The sequence below is a fragment of the Pseudophryne corroboree genome, unplaced genomic scaffold, assembly GCF_028390025.1.
Source record: "Pseudophryne corroboree isolate aPseCor3 unplaced genomic scaffold, aPseCor3.hap2 scaffold_613, whole genome shotgun sequence".
In the NCBI taxonomy this organism is placed as follows: Eukaryota; Metazoa; Chordata; class Amphibia; order Anura; family Myobatrachidae; genus Pseudophryne; species Pseudophryne corroboree.
In genome coordinates this window covers 74927-97722 of record NW_026970209.1, presented here as the reverse complement: position 1 = coordinate 97722, position 22796 = coordinate 74927, and the positions used below count along the sequence as shown (strand labels likewise).

The 22796-nt window shown below is 45.1% G+C and overlaps 1 protein-coding gene across 1 annotated transcript in view; it reads right to left on the bottom strand.

Annotated features, from left to right (window-relative positions):
- Positions 1-22796, bottom strand: part of LOC135035818 (oocyte zinc finger protein XlCOF6-like) — a 238389-nt gene that overhangs the window by 200873 nt on the left and 14720 nt on the right. The window lies entirely within an intron of this gene.

Genomic DNA, 22796 nt, shown 5'->3' with positions numbered 1-22796 from the left:
TCATGCCGAATCTAAGAATTTGAAAACGCCTCCTCCAGTGGACTCACATGTAGCTAGGATGGTGGTTTCCTAAGCTCTACCAGTCACCACCGTCACGTCTCTAAAAGAGCCTACGGATAAATGTGTGGAGGGTTGTCTGAAAGCGATTTACACCCTCACGGGTGCTGCACAAAGGCCCACTATTGCAGCTACTTGGGCTGCTGAGGCTATAGAAGCATGGGCCTTAGAGTTAGATGCTGAAATCTCCTCTGACCATGCTAGACAATGCTTGTCTTATATTGTCACAGCTTCTTGTTATATTAAAGAGGCGGCTTCTGATGCCGGTATCCTGCCAGCCAAGGCCTCTACTACATCAGTCCTGGCTCGCCGGATATTGTGGCCTCAGATCCTGGTCTGTGGATCTGGACTCTAGAAAAACCCTGGAGGTACTCCCTTTCAAGTGAGATATTCTGTTTGGGGAGGATTTAAATAGGATTGTGGTTGACTTGGCTACTGCCAAAACTGCCTGTATACCAAGTACTGCTCCTTCTGTGTTGAAGGCTAAAGGTACTTCCTTTCGCCCCTTTCGTCCTTCAGGTAAAGCAAAAGGTCAGGTGTACAACAAGCAGGCCCGCACTTCCAAACCTGGTAAGCCTAAGCCCAAAAGAGCCTGGGCGGCCCGTCAGCCAGCTTCCAAGACAGATAAGCCTGCCACATGACGGGGTGGGCCTCCCTCTGGGGGATCCCAGGGTGGGGGGCCAGCTTCTAGGGTATACCCAGGAATGGTTGAAGACCACTTCAGATGCCTGGGTATGGGAAGTCGTCACTCTAGGTTACGCCATAGCCTTCAAAAACCGACCCCCTCATCGATTTTGACAGACAGATGTCCCGTTGGACAAGACAAAGGCAAACACTCTACATTCGGTGGTACAAACCCTCCTGGATACAGGAGTTGTAGTACAGGTGCCACAGAGGGGCCGGGGGTACTATTCTCCGCTGTTTCTAGTCCCAAAACCAAATTGGTCCTCCCGGGCCCATTTTCAACCTCAAGGCATTGAACAGGTTTGTGAAGGTTTCCAAGTTCCGGATGGAAACCCTTCGCTCTATAGTTCTGGCCTTAGAACCTGGGGACTTCATGGTCTCCCTGGATATACAGGATGCTTACCTGCATATTCCTATAGCAGTGTCTCATCAGCAATACCTGAGATTTGTGATTGGCAACTGCCATTACCAGTTTCAGGCGTTACCTTTTGGTTTAACAACGGCTTCGCGAGTCTTTACAAAAGTCATGGCGGTGGTGACGGTGGTACTTCACCGTCAAGAGGTCAGGATACTGCCGTATTTGGACGACTTGTTAATCCTGGCAAATTCCCCAGAACTTCTACTGTGTCATCTAGATGTGACGGTCCGGTTTCTGCAAGCCCACGGGTGGCTCATCAACTGGAATAAGTCATCCCTGATCCCTGCTCAGAGCATGCTGCATCTGGGAGCACTATTGGACACTCACAACCAGCGGTTGTTCCTGTCTCAGGAGAAAGTCCTGAAACTTCAGGACAGGATTTGTTGCTTCATATCTCATCCGCAAGTGTCGATACATTCGGCGATGCAGATGCTGGGCCTCATGGTGTCAGCATTCGACATGGTGGAGTACGCTCAATTTCACTCTTGCCCTCTCCAGAGGCTGATTCTAGCCAAATGGGGTGGCCTGCCTCACCGGATCAGGTCTCAAATGGTCTCATTGACTCCGGAGGTCCACCTGTTGCTGCTCTGGTGGCTCCGGGACCAACAACTGTGCAGAGGCCATCCGTTCTAGATATCCGACTGGGTCCTGTTGACAACAGATGCCAGTCTAAGAGGTTGGGGTGTGGTGCTGGAGCAACACTCCCTTCAGGGGCAGTGGACCAAGGAGGAGTCCCTCCTCTCGATCAATATTCTGGAGTTGCAAGCGGTCTTCAATGCCTTGAACCTAGCCCAGCATTTAATTCAGAACCGTCCTGTTCAAGTACAGTCGGACAACACCACCACAGTGGCTTACATAAATCATCAAGGAGGCACTCGAAGCCGCCTAGCAATGAAGGAAGTCTCACAGATTCTACAGTGGGCAGAATGCCATCTACCAGCCATATCGGCAATATTAATTCCGGGAGTCCTGAATTGGGAAGTGGACTTTCTCAGTCGTCAGGACGTGCATGCAGGCGAGTGGGGCCTCCATCCAGAAGTGTTTCAACTCATAGCGGAAAGGTGGGGCCTTCCAGACGTAGATCTCATGGCGTCTCGACACAATCACAAGGTTCCGGGCTTTGGAGCAAGGACAAGGGATCCTCAAGCAGCTTTCGTAGAAGCACTGGCGGTACAGTGGAGGTTTCGAATGCCATATGTGTTCTCTCTGGTGTCACTCCTGCCCAGGGTAATTTGGAAGTTCAAGCAAAAAGAGGAATTCTGCTTCTCGTAGCTCCATCGTGGCCCAGACGGCACTGGTTTTCAGACCTGCAGTGCCTATCGTCGGAGCGTCTAATTCTGCTTCCACAACGCCCAGACCTACTCGTTCAGGGCCCCTGTGTCTACCAGGACCTAGCCCAGCTGTCTTTGACGGCATTGCTCTTGAAGCTTCCGTCTTAAGGGCTAAAGAGTTTTCTGAGGCAGTCATTAAAACTATGTTGCGGGCCCGGAAACCGGCTTCTGCTCGGATTTACTATAGGGTCTGGCATTCTTACTTTGTTTGGTGCGTACCTGGGCCCTCATTCCGAGTCGTTCGCTCTGTAAATTTCATCGCATCGCAGCGATTTTCCGCTTAGTGCGCATGCGCAATGTCCGCACTGCGACTGCGCCAAGTAATTTTGCTATGAAGTTAGGATTTTTACTCACGGCTTTTTCATCGCTCCGGCGATCGTAATGTGATTGACAGGAAATGGGTGTTTCTGGGCGGAAACAGGCCGTTTTATGGGCGTGTGGGAAAAAACGCTACCGTTTCCGGGAAAAACGCAGGAGTTGCTGGAGAAACGGGGGAGTGTCTGGGCGAACGCTGGGTGTGTTTGTGACGTCATACCAGGAACGACAAGCACTGAACTGATCGCAGATGCCGAGTAAGTATGAAGCTACTCAGAAACTGCTAAGAAGTTTGTAATCGCAATATTGCGAATACATCGGTCGCAATTTTAAGATGCTAAGATTCACTCCCAGTAGGCGGCGGCTTAGCGTGAGCAACTCTGCTAAAATCGCCTTGCGAGCGAACAACTCGGAATGAGGGCCCTAATGATTATGATGCTTCCAAGTTTAGTATAGCCAAGTTGTTGGCTTTTCTTCAGCAGGGCCTGGACTTAGGCCTGCCTCAAGGTTTAAATATCTGCCTTGTTGGTGTGGTTTCAGTGAAAAATTGCAACCTTACCTGATGTGCATACCTTTACTCAGGGCGTGTTGCGTATCCAACCTCCCTATGTCCCGCCTGTGGCTCCTTGGGACTTGTCGGTGGTTTTGGAGACGTTACATGAGTCTCCGTTTGAACCTCTTGGTTCAGCTGACATTAAGTGGCTTTCCCTTAAGGTGGTGTTTCTGCTGGCTATTGCTTCAGCTAGAAGAGTGTCGGATTTGGGTGCCTTGTTCTGTAGTTCCCCATATCTGATATTTCACTGTGACCGGGCAGTTCTTAGGACTCGTCCCAGCTATCTACCTAAGGTGGTTTCTTCGTTCCACTTTAATCAGGAGATTGTGGTTCCGGCCTTTGTCTCTCCTGATCTGTCTCCCAAAGAGCGGTCTTTGGATGTGGTACGGGCTCTCCGTTTCTATGTGAAGAGAACTGCTCCTATTAGGAAATCTGATTCTCTTTTTGTTCTGTTTGGGTTTCACAAACGGGGCTGACCTGCTCACAAGCAAACTTTGGCCAGATGGATTAGAATGGTGATTGCACATGCTTATGTGAAGGCTGGTCTCTCTGCTCCTGATCACATTAAGGCTAATTCTACTCGGTCTGTTGGACCTTCTTGGGCGGCCCAACGTGGTGTGACCATTGAACAATTGTGCAAGGCGGCTACGTGGCCCTCTGTGAACACGTTCATAAGGTTCTATGCCTTCGATATTGCCGCTTCCCAGGATGCTTCCTTTGGACGCCGGGTTCTTGTGCCCACTACAGTGCATCCCCTCCCATAAGGAACTGCTTTAAGACATCCCCATTGTCCATTCCTTGTGGAGCCCAGTGTACCCCGCAGCAGAAAATTAGTTTTATGGTAAGAATTTACCTTTGTTAAAACTCTTTCTGCGAGGTACACTGGGCTCCACAAGGCGCCCACCCTAACGCACTTAGCTTCTGTGGGTTGGTATGGCATTAGCCACTGACACGTCTCCTGTCGTGAGAATGCAGTGTTGTGGCTACTAACCGTTGTCGTCTCTTTTCCTGCTACTGCATTAGACTGGTTAACTAAAAACTGAGATCCTGTGCAGGGAGGTGGGGTGATATAGGAGGCGGCGCTATGCATTCTGGGAACTGTCAAAGCTTTGAGCCTGCACTACACCCCATTGTCCATTCCTTGTGGAGCCCAGTGTTCCTCGCATAAAGAATTTTAACAAAGGTAAGTTCTTACTATAAAACTCGTTTTCAAACACAAATAAAAAACTGGTTTGAAAAAACTAATTATAAATTAAAAAAACGAGAATCGTCCAGTACAGAGGACTGTGTACTGAGCATGTCTGAGTACTGACACTGGATGACGCGCTGGAATGGAAGGAGGGGCTAGGCTGTATGGGTCCCAGCAGAAAACAGCTCATGTGTTGAGGAGGATTCCCTGGCACATAATGCATGGGTCTATTTCACTTGCTTATATTAATTATTGCTCTACCCATATATAGGTAGTGCTGGTATATAAATTATTTTATATCTTTAATTTTTTGTCTTTCCAGGCTGACAATCAATTGCCTTATGTTATGCCTATTGAAAAATCTATCTTAAATAAAAATAATAAATGTTGTGTTTTAATTTATTAATGACATAAAGAAAAGAGTGCGCCACACATTAAGGCTTCTTTATATATAAGCCCACTAGTGTTTTTTCTAAACCCCCTAACCAGTCATTGCAATTTGCTTAATGGCGCACCTCCATCCAGATTAGCTAAACTTTGGTATTAACACTTTTGGATTATTCCCTCTATCGGTTGGTTCATACATAGAAGGATCATAAAACAATTATCATTTGGGCCTGTGCATAGTCCCTCAGACCTAACATCTTCCCTGGAAATACTTGTGGATGGAGCCCTTCATTCGCTTTGCCAGGATTCAAGGGTGGTCAGTCTGTTGAAATTAGAGCACTACATTTTGGCCACCGTGCTCGGTCCTAGGTTTAAAGCCTACGTTGTATCTCTCTTTCCGGACACAAGTCTGCAGAGGTGGAAAGACCTGCTGGGGAGAAAATTGTCAGCTCAAGCGGAACGTGACCCATCACCAGCTCCTCCTTCATTTTCTCCAGCAACTGGGGCTGCGGGGAAAAGGATAACATTTCCGAGCCCACCCACTGGACACAAAAGTAACACTACAAGTGACACATTAACAGGAAATGGTTTCTGTCATCATAGCGACAATTATCTGGAAATAAGATAATACACAGACACATAAAAAGACTTAACGGAAATCTTTTGTTTTTAAACAACTTTATTTCATATCTTTAATACACAGATTTTTCTCTATAAAAATACTTTACTCTGCACAACATGGATAAAATATCCTTTAAATCACAGAAACAATTCAAGTTACATTATAGTATTGCAGGTAAGTAAAACAGATACATATCAGGAGAGCCGAAAGCCTATGGGGGTCATTCAGACCCAGCCGCAATAGCGGCCCATAGCAGTTTGCTGGTGGTGACAAAATGCAAGTGCGCAGCGGCCGCAGACACACACATTGTGGCCGCATCCCTAAGGTGTGAACGCAGGTGGGCCAGGACCATTTTCCAGGGGCTGCGTGATGTCACATCTGCGTTCATCTCTGATTAACCCCCTATAAGCTTCCAGAGTGCATCTCATATCTCATCTTTTCCAAGTTACTACAAATGATATGAGATCGGTAGCAGCACTACTTTCAGGATTATTACACAGAACACACATAAAGGCTGACACAGCAAATAACAATAACACATACAAGGGATTAATTAGAAATAAGGAAGCATAATCATCATTAAGTCTAATAATAAACTGATTCTGTGCGGGACCGATACACCTCTTTACTGCTTCCAGCAGCCACTGGTATTGCACTGTGGCCATACGCCCTGTCTCCTCCCCACTACTGCCACCCGCCCTGTCTCCCCCCACTACTGCCACCCGCCCTGTCTCCCCCCCTACTGCCACCCACCCTGTCTCCCCCACTACTGCCACCCACCCTGTCTTCCCCACTACTGTCACCCACCCTGTCTCCCCCCACTACTGCCACCGCCCCCTCCCACTACTGCCACCCACACCGCCTTCCCCACTACTGCCACCGCCCAGTCTCCCTCAATACTGCTACTTCCATGTCCCTCCCCAAAACAGCATCTGCCTGTCTCCCCCCACTACTGCAACCACCCACCCTGCCTCCACCCACTACTGCCCTGTCTCCCCTCTGACACCTTAGCGCTGCTTGGGGACAATATTACCCACAGACAGTGCCTGTGCCACCACCCTGTCTGCCCCCCTGACATCTCAGTACTGCTTGGGGATTCTTGGTACTGCTTGTAACAGTCCTTCATCTGCAGGTGGAAGTAAGAAAGCAGGACAGTAAGGAGGCAGAAGCTGCTTCTGGTACCATGGACCCTGGTCATGTAGGGCTGGGAGAGTCAGTAAGATTATGTAATACAGTCACCATCTTACAGGCAGCCGGTGAAGGGAGCAGAGAATGGGTGTTATGTGGCAGGAACGGGCTGGTTAGGTAACAGCCTGGCTGCTGCATTCTGTATAAGCTACAACCGATGCAATTCTATTGCTGGGAGACCCAGGTAGAGGACATTGCAGTAGTCTATGCGTGATGATACAAGTACATGTATGACTGTAGGAAGATCTTCTGAGGGAAATAAGTGCTGGAGTCTGGCTATGTTCCTCAGATGAGGATCTGATTGTGGCTGATACCTAATGTCTAAGTGTCACTCCACCATCCAGGACACCAAGATTTCGCACAGGATCAGCATTTTGTTACTCTGAACCCCCAAGCACAAGTCTGGTTGGTTTGCAAAGCAGAGCTGTAGCCCTGCCCTTTGTTGGTGAGCTTTTACCATATAGACCTGTTTCACCAGGACTGAGTCACAGCCAACTGGCATCACCCACACCTGGAGCTCAGCTAGACAACCATTTAGGATTTGTACTAGGTTCTCAGTACCCGGAGCAAGAGACAAGTCATCTGCATAGCAGTGCTAAATAAGAGCATGACATCTGATTATTTCACTCAGTGGTAACATGTATATTGCAAAAAGCATAGGAGATAGGATAGGAACCTTGAAGAACAACGCATGGCAATGATGAGAATACTCCAGAAGATTAAAATGGTTCCTCACCTGAGTGATGTCTATTGTGTGCAACAAGAGCTGATTTATTTCTCAGAGTATAGAAATAGCCTCTTACCTGTGTGAGTTCGCTGATGTCTAACAAGATGTGAGTTTTGTGTAAAACATTTTCCACACTCAGAACATGGAAATGGTTTCTCACCTGTGTGAGTACTATTATGTCTAACAAGATGTAATTTGTGTGCAAAACATTTCCCACACTCAGAACATGGAAATGGCTTCTCACCTGTGTGACTTCTGTGATGTTTAACAAGATCTGATTTCCGTGTAAAACATTTCCCGCACTCAGAGCAAGAAAATGGCTTATCACCTGTGTGACTTCTGTGATGTGTAACAAGATGTGATTTGTGTGCAAAACATTTCCCACACTCAGAACATGGAAATGGTTTCTCACCTGTGTGACTTCTGTGATGTATAACAAGATGTAATTTGTGTGCAAAACATTTCCCACACTCAGAACATGGAAATGGCTTCTCACCTGTGTGACTTCTGTGATGTCTAACAAGATCTGATTTCCGTGTAAAACATTTCCCACACTCAGAACATGGAAATGCCTTCTCACCTGTGTGACTTCTGTGATGTCCAACAAGATCTGATTTGTATGTAAAACATTTCCCGCACTCAGAGCAAGAAAATGGCTTCTCACCTGTGTGACTTCTGTGATGTACAACAAGATCTGATTTCCTTGTAAAACATTTCCCGCACTCAGAACATGGAAATGCCTTCTTACCCGTGTGACTTCTGTGATGTCCAACAAGATGTGATTTCCGTGTAAAACATTTCCCGCACTCAGAGCAAGAAAATGGCTTCTCACCTGTGTGACTTCTGTGATGTACAACAAGATCTGATTTCCGTGTAAAACATTTCCCGCACTCAGAACATGGAAATGCCTTCTTACCCGTGTGACTTCTGTGATGTCCAACAAGATCTGATTTCCGTGTAAAACATTTCCCACACTCAGAGCAAGAAAATAGCTTCTCACCTGTGTGACTTCTGTGATGTATAACAAGATCTGATTTGTATGTAAAACATTTCCCACACTCAGAACATAGAAATGGCTTCTCACCTGTGTGACTTCTCTGATGTATAACAAATTGCGATTTGTATGTAAAACATTTCCCACACTCAGAACAGATCAGTGGCCTCTCACCTGCCTTACCTGTGTGTGGGTTAATAGGCTTTGTGTTCTGTGTAAAACATTTGGCATCTATAGAACACGGAAACACTGTATCTACTCTCAGAGCTGTAACAGATGCTCCAATATCAGAGTGATCAGGAGAACATTCCCCAGGATCAGAGGGATCAGCTGGTAGAGCTGGATGTATAATTGGGGTAATGGGGTTATCTCCTGGAGAATCCTGTATACTGTCATTATCTCTTCTTTCACAATCCAGGGATAACATTAGATGTCCTTCTGAGATATTCCTGCTTGTGTGTCCATCTGCTGGAAATAAAATACATTATGGAAATGTGACATTTTCTGTGACAATATTAATCTTGTAAACAATAGGAGAAGACGACTCTCTGGGACACTTAATTGTAAATGTGTGTGTATAATAAAACATAACTTTTAATGAAGGCTTTATAATATTGTGTCTCAGATGATTATTGTGTCCACCCTCCTGAGAACACTCACAATAACAAATGTAATATTATAATAAGACTTAGATATATCTTTCTCTTGTACTGGTAACTAACCATGAAGTATAAATGGAGATGTAGTCACTCGCCAAGTCCTATGTCAGCACCAATGTAAAACAATGGATGGGGAACATATCGTATGAATTGGAGATTCTAGATGAACAATAACATCAGTCATATGAGCTGATGGATCAGAGAAATGTCTCCTAATATTACTCCTGGAAGCATTGGTAAGGTAGCATTCCTTTATGAGTGTGCTCATACGCTGGTAAGCCTGTACACGTGTTACTCACCCTTATATAAGGTATATTGCTACAGCAGAGTAGGTGTGGAACAAGGTACTTTACATGCAATACACTATATGATATCCTGTAATCATCATCTGCTAGGTTATAATCTACTTTCTCTTACGTCCTAGAGGATGCTGGGGTCCATTTAGTACCATGGGGTAAAGACGGGTCATTTGGGAGCTACTGGCACTTTAAGAGTTTAATAGTGTGGGCTGCCCCTCCCTCTATGCCTCTCCTACACGAGCAGAACACCTTGGGAGAGAAAAGTACTCCTGCAGCATTGTTTGAAAGCCGGCCGGCCCACATTCACTTTAACACCCCAGTGCTAAGGGGGAACAGTACGGACTCCACACAGCAGCCTTGGAGCACAGGTAAGGCTTCAAGGGAGAGGAGTAGCTGCGAGAGGTAACTGGTGCTTTGCATGGTGCACCTAAAAGAACTGCTACACACCAACCACCAGTTAAATTGGTGCATGGCTTAAATGTGCTGGAAAGATCTGCTTTCTACTAACACGCTATAACATCTTGCTATTGCTTTGTCATGCTTACAGGACTGCCTAATACCATTTGAATTGATTGGTACACTTGCATGTTGTACCTGTCGAAGTCAGAAAAATGTCTTAATGCACACTGCCATATTTGCACCGCACACTGGTCCGTGCTGCGCATGCGTACGCTCTCCCGTGGAAGCGCATACCCGCAATAGCGTGCACTCGCACGCGCGGTATGCGCATTTACGGTAGAGTTTATGTGATCGTAGCGTGCGACTCATTCGTTACAAAAGTTCACAATTAATGTAGTTTATAGATCATGTTCCCCTCAATAGTTTCTGTAAGTTTGGTTTAGATAGAATGTCCCTGAGCGGAGGAATCCCTCTTTGTATTGCACGAAGGGTCTAACGGGAGTCATACAGCAGTGTTTGGTATCCATCGGAAGAGTATTTAATTAGCAATATTCCGGTGTTGGTTTGGAGCGTATTAATCGCTCGTGCGAATAGTTATGGACATAAGAAGTTTATGTCCATTTCTATGATTTACACATACTCAGGTATGCGGCGGGAAACCCAGTTCCCCACCCACCTGAGCTGTTGGAAATCAGCACAGCCCACCTGTATGAATCAACCTATGACCTTTGGTTACAGTACAGGGCCGAATTCCTGTGTCCAATAAACTGTAGGATTGTAGGGACTAGGAGATTGCATTGTGTGTGGGGCATAAATAGGCAGACCGACCACATCCAGCTCTCACTCTCTCATCAACGGTTATCTGCTGATAATCGGGAGCTGGATATCGAGGCGCAGGCGATCATACCCTTTGTGCGTAAGTTCTCTCCGTAATCATTGTCTTTCTGTGAGCCAATTTCTCTCTCTCTCTCTCTGTGTCTATTTCTCTCTCTCTATTCTCTCTTTTCTCTCATATCTCCCCTAGACTAAACTTTATAGTATTGTATTGTATTGTGTTAGACCAGGATAGTATTGTAGTTTATCCCTTAGTTAGGTGTTTGGTTAGGGAGTCTTTGTTATATTGTAGTGTATCATTTGTACTGTGTTACTCTTTTACAAGTATACTAGATATAATACAGATAATAGGCTTTGGAACCCTAAATCAGTATCTGTGTATTTACTATAGTGTTAAGTGTTCATTTGAGCGTCGGTGACGCTCAAACAGCTTTGTAGGTAGTCAGGTTACACAAGGTTGCATTTACACCCTGTACTCACATTAAGGTATTCTGTGTGTTTCATCGGTATAAGGTTTAATATCAAGGTATAGTGTTGTGAGCGTCTGCATCGCTGGTGACCTCCTCGTGGTCTCGAGCGTATGCTACGCCATAGCGAATCTTTCCCCTAGACATAACCAATAACGTGTCCTGTGATCACTGGGCCGTGAGCGAACGTGACGCTTGAGCGTCTCGCCTACGGCTGAGCGATCGTTACGCAAATAGCGTATCATTACGGTATTTCTTAAGTAAACAGCGTACAGTGTTCTTAGCTTCATAAGGTGTTTTATATGACAAAGGAATTCAGCATTGTCAATTGCGGGCTCGTCCGGTCCTTTTCACATCTGCACTAGGTAGATCAGCAGACATTATCCCTCCAGCAAAGGGTGGGAGGTTGTCTCATAGTGCTGGCGGGATAAGCGTCTGCTTCGCTTAGGTAAAGAGTGCTGAAGGAATCCGGTAACCGGAAGTAAGAACAAAACGCTTGTGTCTTTTAAAACTGTTTATTTTTCTTTTGTCTTGCGTACGCACGCATATATCTGCATTTCTATTTCATTTTTTCGTATATCACTATTCCTGTTTGCCAAATTTTATAGTTGATAGAAAGGGCTAAAAGGAGATTTGCTGTTATTTAATAAGTAGAGGTAATAGTTAAAGTATAGAACAACACACGGCTTGTCCGAGAGACGAGGCAGCCAGTGTGCAGTGTGGATTGCGGTAGATGATCAGGGATCATCTACATTGATAAAATATATATTGTGTTACGGTGGATCCTTTGCATTGCGTACACGTGTCGCTAACAAAGACTAGCGTACGCAATCCGAAAGGCAGGACGCACGCAGCGTACATTACGCAACGTAGCGTCTGGTTACGCCCACGTAGCCCAAGTCACGAAAAGTTGAAGTAGCGCAAAAGCGATAAGTAGCGCAAAAGCGATAAGTAACGCACAGCGGTAGATAACGCGACGCGGTAAATAACGCAAATCTATTTTTGGAAAATCTGAAATTTAGTTTAACAGATCCTGCTCCTAATTGGTAACACTCTTGGCCTGAAGACAATTTCTGCGCAGAAATAGATATAGAAACAAAGTGTACATGTGTTGAGTGAGTGTGTTTTGTATACAAAAGTTTATACAATTTTAAAGGTGGAACCAAAAGGAAAGTCGGGTACTCGTTAAGGAACATACGTGTAAGTGACATATACGGTGGCCAGGGAGGCATCTCTGGTTAAATAATATTTGAGCATTAGAGTATAGCGGACCATAAGGTAACAAGACCAGGAGGTCATAAGGTAACAGACCAGGAGGTCATAAGGTAACAGACCAGGAGGTCATAAGGTAACAGGTAAAATAGACAAAGAGGTCCGCTATAAAAGTACAGTGGCACAACGCCTGGGGTGTTGGTGCAGAACCCATATAGGCCATACAAGCTCTGGTTGAAGGAATCGCAGCCGGAAACATCGATTCCATTGATCTTTCAGTACATGACAAGTAGTGCTCGTATACTGAACGATTGGACCGCACGTAATTGTGTGCAGTAGTTAGTAATCTGACCTAAATACCATTAGAGTAAAGTGGTCACAAACGCTATTTGTACACTCTGACGTGATTTGTGTAATTTTTTATTTTTTGGGAAGGGAAGTTCGCTGGTCACTCAGGAACTATCCAACAACCGATACTTGCTGGGGACTGGTAGGTCCAGCACGCCCCAGTAAGTAAAGGTTCACAGGGGCCCTGGGTTGGGTACCACAGCTCTGGTTTACAGTGATTGCGGCATAGGCCAACGTGGGCGAGAAGTAAGTGGGGTACTTGATAAACCACCACCGCCGGCCTGCCCAAGGACATCTTGGTTTGTTTGTAAGGGTGCGCTGAAAGCCTTGATATTCAAGGAGGAATAAGCAACGCCTGCAGATTATGGGGGCCATTTGTTCCGGTAGGGGGCGATCAACCCAGGTTCAGGTTGATTCAGAGAACCGATCCATCGGGTCGGCACGATATGTGATGTGTAAGAAATATGGAAATCACGCTGAAGTTTTTTGTGATGAATGGGAGAGAATGACTGTACAAGACAGGGACAAGTTCCCGAGAATAGGTAGCTTCAGTCCAGAGGTGTTACAAAATTTAAGGAGGAGGATAAGTCTCGTTGAACCAACGAAGAGACAAAATAAACATTATGAATATTTACAGTTATGGCAACAGGAAAGTGAATTACAAAGAGAGTCTATTGACTTTTCTGACTCTTATCTTGAGAGGAGAGACATGGCATCGGGAGAGGAGTTGATTGCGGAGAGAAAAGCACAAGGGTGGAACAATAAAAACGCTCTTAGCAACTGTAATATAGATTATAAGAATAAGTGTAATAAATGTAACAATGATTATTGTAATACTGTTGAATGTACAACTATTAACCTGTGCCAGTTGCACCCCATGTCAAACCTCCCTCAGGAATACAAACAAGACAGTAAGCCCAGAACGATGTCAGCACCTCTTCCAACAACCATCACAGAAGCCATCCAGGTGGACACGACCAAATGGGTAAAGGCAATAATCGAACCCCCTAACGGAGGGTCAGGTGAGGTCGTGTCCACAGGTACGTACAATGTTTCATATCACGCACAAACAGATGTACCCCATATTGTAAGGCCAACACAAGATGATGGAACTGAGCTCAATCTGGCCAGGGTGATCTCAGTCCCCAATGGGAAGACTGACGATCAGGGAATCATTCCCGTCAAGGACAGTGCAATGCGCTGTCTCTTGTCCCGGACCGAATTGAGATCAATTGTGTCTGAATTTCCTGATCCTAGGAAAAATCTAGCCAAATGTCAAAGGTTTATAAAAGAACTAGGAAACGCCACAGAACCCACCAACAAAGAGTGGCGGACAGTGCTGAGGGCATGTTTGCCCTCCAGGGTTGACCCTGAAAAGTTCATTGCTGATTGTAAATTAAACACAGAGGTACCTTGTACGGAGGAACACAATCAGGAATGTATTAGGCAGATTAACCGACAGTTAGGAATATATTTCCCAGCTGATGTCAAGTGGAATGAAATTTTCTCCATAAGACAAAACGAAAGGGAAAATGTTTCTAATTATTTCAATCGAGCACTGCAAATAATGGCTGGAAACACTGGGATCACAGACATCAAGACAAATGCACAACATAGAGGAATAGCGGTTAAGGTATTAATGAATGGTTTAAAAGATGAATTAAAAACAAGGGTACAGACCACCAACCCAAACTGGAGAGATATCTCGGTGACTGCACTAAGAGAGGCCGTCATCAATCAGGATCAGAATATCACCAGATACAGAGAGTCACAAAGAGATAAGTTAATGGCAGCAAAAATACAGGCCCAAACCACAAGACCACCCCAACAAAAGCCCCACACCCCTGCGAGAAATCCAGATATGGTAGTCTGTTACCATTGTCATAGAAAGGGACACATTGCAAGAGATTGTAGATCACGAGAAAGACAACACCATAATCATAAAAACCAAGGAACCAGGGAAGTACAGGGGAAACGATTGATGATGATGAGCATCCGAGCGTTTGAGGAGGCATCAAATCAGCCAAGACCCCATTTCACTGACACTTGGAGGAAGCCCAGGATTTGTTACCATTGTAGGAGAGAAGGGCATTATGCCCACAACTGCAACAGCCCACATAAAGTTAGACCCCCTAGACCAAGAAATGAGCAAAATTACAACACACACCATTATAATCAAGAATCACATAGGCAGGAAAGGTGATTGTTAGGAATGGAGGCAAGCCTGAGGTAACGGTTAATAAAGTGGGAGGTCATTCACTGAAGACACAGGAATGACCAGGTTAAACGTTGTAAATGTATTTGTGAAAAATGTTTTTCTCTTTTCTCACTCTCTATCCCCATCTCTGACGATTATTGGTAAGAATTCAAACATTGCATATTCGCCTGGTCCTTGCAGAAGTCTACCAAACCCCAGCATGACCTATCCACCACAATGTATTCTGGCCAGATACAGACAGTGGAATAATGCAAGTGCTGGTGGGGAGGGACTGCTCAAGGAGACCATTAGACACGTAGATACGACAGCCTGATAGTCTAACAATGTTTTCTTAATGTTGACAACGTTTTAAAAAAATGCTTTGTTTCTCTTTTCCTATTGATGGTTATTGTCGGGTTATGTAATGTATATATGCACATGAATTGTTCTCTATCTCTTTTGTTTTTTTTTTTTTTGTGTTCTCTCTCTCCTCACTCATGTTTCCATGATTTAAAGATGCCATGTCACCCCTCAGTTGGACCAATGGTAATGCCAGATTTTTGCTCCTTACAGAAAGATCGTCGGTTAGGAAGGAATATTGCATCACCAGAATGTTCGTTTGGAAGACTGAGAGACAGCACCTTTGAGAGGACAGCAGAACAAGAAGAACAACAAAACGAGAGAACTTATTATCGTAACGAGTTCTCTCCCCCTCAAACTGATTTTCTTATACCCCCTTTACAAATTTCTTCTTTTCTCCTCCTGTAAGATGGACTTGCCCCAAGAGACTGTGATATGGATTTTCCTGTTGACCATGATGTTGACCAGAGCAGTCTGTTTTGGTGAGAGTACCAGTGAGGTCGAGAAAGGATCCAGAAAGGTCCTGATGACTGAGACGGAGGTGTAAATTTCCAATAGCAACCCAATCACCAAGCAAAGGCGAGTACCGGGCACGATCTAACAACCATGTTATTTGTAAACAACTGTGAAGGAATGTTAGTTCAAAAAGAAAGTTGTATCTGTAGGCTCTGTAACAAAGAAATGCCAATCTAGTTTTAATATCCATATGGATCGGCATCCATTGAGTGACTATCACTCCTTAGTGGGTAACGTGTTGAACCAAACAGATTGTTGGGTATGCTCTCAAGTACCTCAGGGTCACAGCAAATCAGGGCTAGTACCATTTCCTTTAACGGTAGGGGGGGTACTTGAGCTAAAGGGTGGGAGACCGGTGGACAGGAGGTTTAATATCTCCAGCCCTCCTAGTTTGAAGCTCCACCAATACCATGTGGATAGGTCCCTCATATGTTTTAACACCTCCAATCCCAGAAAACCGGGAAATTGGGAAGTGTCATGGAGCAACCTTACCATGACCTTTTCACACAGAGCAGATAGAATGCCTACAGATACAGAGCTCGTACGCCACATAGCCAGTAGAGGAAAATCTTTCCGGTATCGATATACCTTAGGAAATAGGATTACTAGAGTTGGAGAGGTATCACCAGGATACTGTGCACATATCGTACAAACTGATACGTGCATTAGGCAGATGGAAGAATTAGGGTCAGGAGATTTCACCTGGAAGGTTTGTAACATGGTCATGTCCTTCTCCGTCCCTTATGTTCTCCCCGATGATGCATATTTCATATGCGGGAGAAAGGCGTACAAGTGGCTTGCCCCAAACTCTGAAGGATTGTGTTATATTGGAAAAGTATTGCCTGAAGTGATGACTGTTACACATGACAAAATGAAAGACATACACCGTGGTGCCCAAGCTCCTTATACTCACACTCACTACGAGCACCTTGTTAAAAGACAACTGTCAGAAAGGTTAGAGCATCCGGCCTCTGATCTTATCCATGAATCCACCGGGATTCAGGTTCTGGTAGCGTTAGATTTCACTCGTACCGCTCGAGGTGTGATGAATTATAGATACATTTCCGCACTCGCCAATTTGTTAGATAATATCACTGAAATGTATGATGACACGTTTAGATACACTGGAAGAGAACTTCAAGCTTACAAAACAGAACTAGTTCAGCATAGGATGGTTCTTAATTACCTTACAGCAGTAACAGGCGGATATTGTGTTACTTTGGCAACACAGTACGGTATAAAGTGTTGCACGTATATCACAAATAGCACCGAGGATCCGGTAGAGGTCATAGACCAAAAGATGGACGATATTCTGCAATTAAAGTGGGAATTTCGTTGAAAACACAATCTCACCCTTGCTGCTGTAGGTAATGAGCTGACTGGTTGGGTGTCATGGTTGAACCCGCGAAATTGGTTCTCCGGTTTAGGAGACTGGGCTCAAGGAGTCATAATGGATGTTGGAAAGTTTCTCCTATGTATCTTGGGTGTCGTTATATCTATTGGATTGATATTTAGATGCGGGCAGGCTTTAATGAGGTGCAAGCAAAGTACGAAAGTGATGAGCTTAAGGAGTGAGGAAACTGTAATTAACCTGGATTTGATTTATGACCCAATGCTAGAAACCATGACGTAATGATGTAATGAGTATACGGTCCGTCTTTCACCCATTTCTATGTTTTCCTCCGAGGTACAAAGACCCACGTAAACGAAGGATTTGATGGGCCAAGGGGCCGACAACGGAAAGATGGAAAGAAGAAGGGCAGACGACCTGATATACAAGATTTTGATGGACAATGCCATGGGTACCCCAGTTTCCCTAGGAACTTTAAAATCACGCTAGCCCAACATTTTTTGTAAATCCATGGACGTTGTTTGCTTTACTCACGATTTATGAGCAAAAGCACAAAGAAGAAGACTCCAATCAACCGACACCAATCAAGACCTCAATCGACGAACGTACATTAACCTGACATAGAATATCATTGCATTTTTCGTAAGTGTTCTTTATCTTCATCTCTGCAACCCTCAGGTAATAACACACATAGTCGATAGGGAATACAGGCACAGATAGCAGCAACCACATACCCCCCCAATTCATGTATCATCAACTAAAATGTGCATCCCCATTGTGTTACAACCACAGCCGAAATGAGCTCGGTAGAGTTTGACAGCCCATCCACAGACCTGTACCACAGGATAAGAAGGAATTCAAATGTATACTTCGCAATACCTCGAAGCTTGATTTACCACACGTACGGCACGATGATACATGACCCTCCAAACATGGACTCATACACACATGCTCCTACTCTCTCACTAGGTCATACCCTTTTCACACCTACTCCTCTCTTCTTCCTTACCCCACCATGGAAATCAATTAACCCCTGACTTACATTTTTCTCCTTAAATATTTTGTGGCAGTTATTATTGACTGCCAAAGGGTGGACTGTCGAAGTCAGAAAAATGTCTTAATGCACACTGCCATATTTGCACCGCACACTGGTCCGTGCTGCGCATGCGTACGCTCTCCCGTGGAAGCGCATACCCGCAATAGCGTGCACTCGCACGCGCGGTATGCGCATTTACGGTAGAGTTTATGTGATCGTAGCGTGCGACTCATTCGTTACAAAAGTTCACAATTAATGTAGTTTATAGATCATGTTCCCCTCAATAGTTTCTGTAAGTTTGGTTTAGATAGAATGTCCCTGAGCGGAGGAATCCCTCTTTGTATTGCACGAAGGGTCTAACGGGAGTCATACAGCAGTGTTTGGTATCCATCGGAAGAGTATTTAATTAGCAATATTCCGGTGTTGGTTTGGAGCGTATTAATCGCTCGTGCGAATAGTTATGGACATAAGAAGTTTATGTCCATTTCTATGATTTACACATACTCAGGTATGCGGCGGGAAACCCAGTTCCCCACCCACCTGAGCTGTTGGAAATCAGCACAGCCCACCTGTATGAATCAACCTATGACCTTTGGTTACAGTACAGGGCCGAATTCCTGTGTCCAATAAACTGTAGGATTGTAGGGACTAGGAGATTGCATTGTGTGTGGGGCATAAATAGGCAGACCGACCACATCCAGCTCTCACTCTCTCATCAACGGTTATCTGCTGATAATCGGGAGCTGGATATCGAGGCGCAGGCGATCATACCCTTTGTGCGTAAGTTCTCTCCGTAATCATTGTCTTTCTGTGAGCCAATTTCTCTCTCTCTCTCTCTCTGTGTCTATTTCTCTCTCTCTATTCTCTCTTTTCTCTCATATCTCCCCTAGACTAAACTTTATAGTATTGTATTGTATTGTGTTAGACCAGGATAGTATTGTAGTTTATCCCTTAGTTAGGTGTTTGGTTAGGGAGTCTTTGTTATATTGTAGTGTATCATTTGTACTGTGTTACTCTTTTACAAGTATACTAGATATAATACAGATAATAGGCTTTGGAACCCTAAATCAGTATCTGTGTATTTACTATAGTGTTAAGTGTTCATTTGAGCGTCGGTGACGCTCAAACAGCTTTGTAGGTAGTCAGGTTACACAAGGTTGCATTTACACCCTGTACTCACATTAAGGTATTCTGTGTGTTTCATCGGTATAAGGTTTAATATCAAGGTATAGTGTTGTGAGCGTCTGCATCGCTGGTGACCTCCTCGTGGTCTCGAGCGTATGCTACGCCATAGCGAATCTTTCCCCTAGACATAACCAATAACGTGTCCTGTGATCACTGGGCCGTGAGCGAACGTGACGCTTGAGCGTCTCGCCTACGGCTGAGCGATCGTTACGCAAATAGCGTATCATTACGGTATTTCTTAAGTAAACAGCGTACAGTGTTCTTAGCTTCATAAGGTGTTTTATATGACAAAGGAATTCAGCATTGTCATACCTAAAAGTACTGTGCTGGAAATAATTACAGTGGGATTCTAACCTGCACATTATACCTGTAAAGTTGTCTCCATAGAGGATAGATTAATATTTATGCAAGTTAGAACTATAGCTGTATTGTAGCCAATAGAGAATTGAGATTGGCAGTTCCATAAAATATTAAGTGGTTTTGGTTGTTTTAGATTGTGTAATATAAAAACATAATTGTTTTTTAAATAATACTGGCCGGTATTCATATGTGATATTATTGTGTTATATATATATATATATATATATATATATATATATATATATAAAAAATCTTTCAAAGTAAGAAGCGCTGTCTCATTTTTTCTTTTTTTTCCTACCAGACTCCGTTTAGAAAATGTGCCCGGAGGAGCCGGTCACAGCTAGGGGAGTTTCTAGAAGTTTTCTTAGTTTTTTATTTTCTAGAGTTAGTTAGGTTACAGGAAGGCTGCTGGCAACAGTCTCCCTGCTTCATGGGACTTAGGGTGGGTCGGGAATAGGAACCTACTTCCTGAAGAGTTAATGGTTCTCTACTCCGCTGACAGGACACTGAGCTCCTGAGGGTGCTGATCGCAAGCACATAAGGCGACTGCTCACTCCTGCAACACGGCCGCCACCCCCTTACAAAGCCAGAAGAAAGAAAAGTGGTGAGTACAGCGCCGGTGTCCCGGTTAGCGGGTCGCCGGCGGGTATGGTGGCACAAGGGTGGGAGCGCAGCTCTGACAGGCTGCGCTCCAGGAAGGCTCAGCAACACACAGTGTAGGCACTTTGAGGGGCGTCCTGAGCCAGAGCGGATAAACTCTACACTGGTCACACAGCTAACAGGGGCTAATTCCCCTGTTATCATTAAAATCTTTGTCACGGCTGGCAAGGTTTGAGGATCCAGCAGCTGAGACTTGCCCAAGGAGGTAGCTGTCTGTGGGTGAACAAAACGTGGGGGTTGGATATAGTTCCTTCTCATAGGACAAGGGGCAATGAAGAGCGTAGGCGGGGATAAGAGTCAGTGGGTTGTAGTTCTTGTGGACAGGGCTGAGGTTGAGAACTGTGGCTGGTGAACGATGACTTAAAGACATAGTTGTAGACAAGGAACTGCGGGTTGTGGCTTGAAAGACGAGGTTGTAATTAATGAACTGCGGAACTGTGAATGGTGGTTAAAGACATGGCTGGAAACAAAGAACTGTGGACTGTGACTTGAAACACGAGGCTGTAGATAATGAACTGTGGAACTGTGAATGGTGGGTGGAGACGTGGCTGGAGACAAGGAACGGTGGACTGTGGTTTGGAAGACGAGGCTGGAGATAATGGACTGTGGACAGTGGATGGTGGTTTCGAAGACGTGGCTGGAGACAAAGATCTGCGGACTGTGGCTTGAAAGACGAGGCAGGAGACCCAAGGCCGACCGTGCCCAAAGTGTCTTGCTGGACCGGGTTTTCCAGGAGCGTTTCCACAGGCAGCAGCGGGTTAGGCACGGCAGGGCTGCAGCAGCAACTGAGAACCGACTAAGCAGGATTAGGAGTAACCAGAATACGGCAAGAATCCTGGGAGCACAGGGCTAAAGCACCTACAACAGGATTGTAACTTGAAGCACTGGCGTCCCTGTCCTAAACCAGCCCCCTTTTATAGGAAGTTTCCCTGGATTGGCTGGAAGGAACAGGAAGCAAGAATTATGCCTCAAACTTGGTCTCCAACATGGCGGCGCCCAGTACTGCAGACCTTTTACATAGCCACACAACTCACTGCCCCTGGTTTCCTAGCAACAGCTCAGCAAGAGAGACCCACTGCAGCGGCGTCCCACCGCTACGAGCAGACTCCCTCACCGCTGCTACTGCTGCCCTTGGATCCGGCGCAACAGCCCACCTCTGCCGCTTCCCAGCTACCACCTGTGAAGCCCGCCCCACGGCCCCAGCGTGCCGGTAAGACCCCAGATGCTGACAGTATCCCCCCTTTTGCGGGTGGACTATGGACACCTATAAGGTTTAGCTGGAAACTTGGTATGAAATGTCCGAAGAAGTCTTGAAGAATGGACATCTTCTGCTTCTACCCAAGACCTTTCCTCTGGTCCATATCCCTTCCAATCAACAAGAAACTGGAAGCGACCATATCGTCTGCGGGAGTCGAGGATCTTGTGAATCTCAAATTCATCACCTTGTGCTGATCGGATCTTGGGTGATTTAGGCAGAGCAGCTCTGAATCGATTAAGTACCAATGGTTTTAAGAGAGATATATGGAAAGCATTAGGAATTCTTAAATGCGGAGGCAACTTTACCTTGTAAGCGACAGGATTTAGTACTATTTCGATTGGGTAGGGCCCAATAAATCTGGGAGCAAACTTTTTAGTAGGGACTTTCAACCTTAGATTACGTGTGGAAACCCAAACCCGATCTCCCACCTTAAGGCTTGGTACAGCTCTTCGCTTCAGATCTGCATAGGTCTTATACCTCTTAGATGTCTTAAGCAAGGTCTTGTGAACTTGTCTCCAGGTTTTGGTAAATTGTTGAAGTGCTGATTCTGCGGCAGGAACCTCAAGGGTAGGTAGAAGCTGGAAGTCAGGAACTTTTGGATGATAACCATAATTAAAGAAAAACGGAGAAGATTTTGTGGCAGAGTGATAGAGATTGTTATGGGCAAATTCTGCAAATGGGAGGAAGTCCAGCCAGTCGTCCTGAGAGGAGGACATGAATAAACGCAGAAATGTCTCTTAGTCCTAGTTCACTCTCTCTGTTTGACCATCCATTTAGGGATAACATCCTGAGGAGAAATTCAATTTTATACCGAGAGCAGAACATAAGGACCTCCAAAACTTGGCCACAAACTGAGGACTTCTATCAGACACGATCTCCTGTGGTAGACCATGGAGTCAGAAGCTATGAATAATTTTGCCAACTGGGATGCCGATGGAAGACTAGCCAGTGGAACGAAGTGTGCCATTTTAGAGAACCGATCAACTATGACCCACACAGTATTTTGTCCACCAGATGCAGGTAAATCGGTAATAAAGTCCATAGAAATATGCGTCCATGGTCTTTGTGGCACAGGTAACGGATGAAGTATACTAGTAAATTCAGTGTGGATCCGCACTAGTCTTAGCAATCTAAACAAAATATAGAGATGGCATCAAAAATAGAAAAACCAATATGTATGCAGTTGAAAA